At 37.5% G+C, this 4510-nt stretch overlaps 1 pseudogene; it reads left to right on the top strand.

Annotated features, from left to right (window-relative positions):
- Positions 1 to 1390: 1390 nt before the first annotated feature.
- On the top strand, positions 1391 to 2637 carry LOC110218480 (UDP-glucuronic acid decarboxylase 1 pseudogene; annotated as a pseudogene).
- The last annotated feature ends 1873 nt before the right edge of the window (positions 2638 to 4510 follow it).

Genomic DNA, 4510 nt, shown 5'->3' with positions numbered 1-4510 from the left:
GTTCAACAGGGAAGAATGCAAAGTAGGAGGGAAAGAATATTTTTTAAACTACTAGTTTATTTGAAAAACAAACTATAATTCTAAGAACAAAGTTTGGCTTCTCTGGCTCTTGATTTCATTGTCTGCAAAATGGATAAGTTAGATGAGATGATTTGTAAGGCCTCCTTAAGCTCTATGATATATGACCCAATGAAAAAGATTGCTAACTGAATAGAAAAGAAAAAAATATTCAGAAATTTCTGGATAGCCTAGAATTCTATACCTAAAGCAACAAAAAGAAATTGGAAGCAGATAAATGTTAACTTTTACATTTAGGATAGCAACAACAACAATGAATGGTGTAAGTTCAGGGTGATGAGAACAAGTTTGATAGCTGCTGACATGAAATAAAGTCATCTTGTCATACTTCCTCATTTGACAGATGAGCAAATTGTGCTCTACACCTTCAGGAGATAGAGCTAGGACCAATAAATGAAGGGTATAGACTTTGCCTCAGACTAGAAAACCCTTCCTAACAACCTGGAATCCTGTTATAAGGGCATAAAGGAAGAAAGCAAATTTGACATCATAGGAACAGTACATGTAGGAGTGGGATTACTCTCAGAAAGGTTTCATAATGGATTTTTGGATTAGGTGGAAAGTTGACCAATTTAATATCTGAGCTCCCTTCCAACTGTAAGACTATATAATTATAGGAATACTGATGTTACCTTAGCTCACCTTCATTAGTTTAAGAATGTATTTCAAAGGGTGTCAGCATCTCAGAATTAGTGTGTTCTTTATTTCTTATAAAACATGAGATTATGATTCATGAATGCAGAATGAACAGAGACATCAGGTGACGAACAGTAAGATTCTATGCCAGCAGGAGAAATCCAGTTACCCAGTAGCACAAGACATTTAACTTACTGAAGAACTTTTACTTTTCAAATTCTGTTACCTTCTCCTCAACTTTGAAATGAATATTTCCATTTTTGTGAAGGGCCCCCAACCAGTCAACCTCAGTTTTCTGGATTTAACCACCATGCCTCAGATTCCTCTTGACTCTGCTTCTACAATTCCTTTTTTCCATTGGTTAATTCTTCCTGAAGTCTTAATTTTGTGGAACAGTCTCAGACATTCTATACCTCATTGTCTAGATTTAGCTACCCTGTCTTTGCCCTTCTTTCCACCCTTTCCCTCTGTCCACATTATCTTCCCTATTAGAATATAAGTTAATTGAGGGCAGAAACTGTTTTCTTTTGTATTCGTATCCCTAGCACTCAGCACAGTGCCTGCTACACAGTGCACGATTAATTAAGTGCTTGTTGGCCCTGCCACATGCATGCACTGTACAGCAGGAGGGTCCCCGTGCTCCCAGTAGGGTCCTGGGCTAGTGCTGCTTCTAGGGATGGTGATCAAAGGGCTGCTGCTACACCTGCTGACTGCCTTCAACCAAAGGAAGATGAAGCTGCTAGTGGTCATAGCTTTTATTGCCTACATAGCCTCTGTTTGGAGCAACTTCCTTAACATAAGGTCTAAATAAGAAAATAGAGAACAGAAAATTGAAAATAAGATGGAAGAGATTATTGCACCTTTGAGAGAGAAAATCAGAGACTTGGAAGAAAAGTTTTACCCAGGAGTATCCACCAGTGAAATTTTTATCAGAAAAGGATCAAAAAAGAATTTTGATAACTGGAGGAGAAGGGTTTGTGGGCTGTCATTTTACTGATAAACGAATGATGGATGGCCATGAGGTTACAGTTGTAAACAACTTCTTTACCAGCAGGAAAGAAATGTGGAACATTGGATTGGCCATGAAAACGTTGAGCTAATTAACCATAATGTTATAGAGCCCCTCTGCGTTAAAGTGGACCAGATTTATCGTCTAGCATCTCCTGCTTCTCCTTCAAACTATATGTACAATCCTGTCAAGACATTAAAAACCAACACAATCAGGACACTAAATATGCTGGGGTTGACAAAACATGTTCGTGCATGTCTTCTTCTGGTCTCCACCTTGGAGGTATACGGAGATCCAGAAGTGCATCCCCACAGTGAAGATTACTGGGGCCGTGTGAATCCAATAGGACCTAGAGCTTGTTATGATGAAGGAAAGCATGTGTCGGAGACCATGTGTTATGCCTACATGAAGCAGGAAGGGGTTGAAGTGTGAGTTGCAAGAATATTCAGTACTTTTGGTCCACAGATGCACATGAATTATTGCAGAGTTGTCAGTAACTTCATTTTGCAAGCTCTCCAAGGCAGCCTCTCACAGTATATGGTTCTGGCTTTCAGATTAGAGCATTACACTATGTTAATGACCTAGTAAATGGACTTGTGACCTTAATGAAAAGCAATGTTAGTAGCCCTGTCAACTTGGGGAACCCAGAAGAATACACAATTTTAGAATTTCCTCAGTTAATTAAAAATTGTGTTGGTAGTGGTAGTGAATTTCAGCTTCTCTCAGAAGCCCACAATGACCCACACAGAAGAAAGCCAAGCTAAGCTGGGGTGGGAGCCCGTGGTCACTTTGGAAGAAGGCTTAAATAAGGCAATTCACTACTTCCATAAATAACTTGAGTACCAAGCAAATAATACATCCCCAAACCGAAATCCACAAGGATAAAAAAAAAAGGTGGAACATGACATAATTGAAGGAAGGATTTGCTTCTCTGGACAGGAGAATTCTCTTTTACATTTGACAGGATGTATTATTTTTTCCTTTTCCTTTTTTTTTTAAAGGCTTAAACAGATGACACGAAGAACAAACTGGAATTTCATTCTGAAGTTTGCTTTAAGTAAATGGATGTGCCTAAACCCTTCCCTAACACACACACACACACACACACACACACACACACACACACACACAACACAAAACAAAAAACTGCAAATCTTGCCTTGGACTTTTTAAAATCTGACTTTTTATGTACAAATAGAGTAGAAACATCTTTGAGCATTTTCAAGTTTTTTATCTTGCTGTGAGATCCTTTGCTGTTGACTGTCACTGACAGTTTTATTTACTGGTTTCTTTGTGAAGCTGAAAAGGAACATAAATGAAATGGAAAATTCCAATTTTATTTATAAAATATGGGTCCCATAGTTATACTATGCATAAGAGAAGAAGTTTAATAGTATTATTGGTCAAGTAAAATGCTGGGATTGAGTCTGCAGGAGTATATACAAGAATTCTATTTGAAACCTTTATGTATCTTTTTTAGTTTTAGTTGCTCATTTCAATTGGAGATATTTTCATTGATTATCATTGATAAGGATATTTTAAATCACTATTGTCATGCTGCATACACTGGGAAAAATAAAAAAAGCTATTGTGTTATTTATTGGTTGACAGAGGTTGAATATGCTATTTTAATAAAATATTATAACTTGAAACTCAAAAAAAGTTCTTGTTGACTAGCTTACTGCTTTCCATTGAGTGATGCCTGTGTTTTCAATAAAAATCTGCATAAGGACATTCTATTCAGACTTTCCCAGAAAAAAGAACAGCTAAGGGTAGCAACCCATTCTCAGGGTGATAAAGTCTCTGGAGTTAGGCAACGCTGAAAATGTGAACAAGTGAATTGATCCTTTCCAGGACTGCTAGTGCTCCTTGAATATCTATCATGTTTTGAATGGTCATTATGTATTAAAAACAGGAGTACCAAGTCCAGGTGATGGCTCATTTATTGCAATAAGAGACAGAGCCTAAATCCTTTGCATTCTGCAAGGATGACTGATTACAGCACTTAAGGAAATGTGTTGATTACCTCCTCTGTGATATAGCATCAAGTTTCCTTTTTTAATCAGATAGTTAAAAAACCCTTGAGGACTTTGATGAAACATTTCCAGCACCTGTGTGAGTTAATGGATTCACAGAGTCCTTGGGGTTAGTCAGAGAAACTTCATTTGAGTCAGACACAAAAATTGGAATTATGATTCTGGAAGTCACTTATCAGAAAAAAAAATTAAAAAATAACTCCACTGTTATGGGGAAAAGATGGAGAAATTAAAGTGTGCTTGTGGGAAATATAATCTCCAGAACTTGGCAAGCGATAGAATATTGGATGATGGATAGAGAATAACAGAGGAAAAGGAGGAAGGAGAAAGAGAACCAAAGATGACCCCTAAGGGCAAATGTAATATCCTAATGTCAGTCAGTCCTTTAAAGTCAGTCTCTATTGATTCAAACTGAATAGCTAATATAATTTAATCCAATAAACATTTATTAAGTGCCTACTATGTACCAGGCATTGTGGTAAGAACTAGAGATACAATGAATAAAAAGAAAGAAAATCCTTGCCCTCGAGGAGCTTAAATCTGATGGAGGAAGGGTAAGAAATATTTCCATTCCTGAGAAGGGCCCCCAACACACAAAAAGGAAAAGAGATATCAGAGGGCATCAAGGTCCATGGAGTGAAGAGAAAAAAACCAGGCAGGGCAGCAGATGCCAAGTGGAGTATGAACATCATCAGGATCCTTAGCCCATGTTTAATTGCTGTTGCAATAAGGAGATAGAAAGAGAGACTCT

Source organism: Phascolarctos cinereus, unplaced genomic scaffold (genome assembly GCF_003287225.1).
Source record: "Phascolarctos cinereus isolate Bilbo 61053 unplaced genomic scaffold, phaCin_HiC Scaffold_2;HRSCAF=192, whole genome shotgun sequence".
Classification (NCBI taxonomy): Eukaryota; Metazoa; Chordata; class Mammalia; order Diprotodontia; family Phascolarctidae; genus Phascolarctos; species Phascolarctos cinereus.
This window is presented reverse-complemented; position numbering and strand designations above follow the sequence as displayed.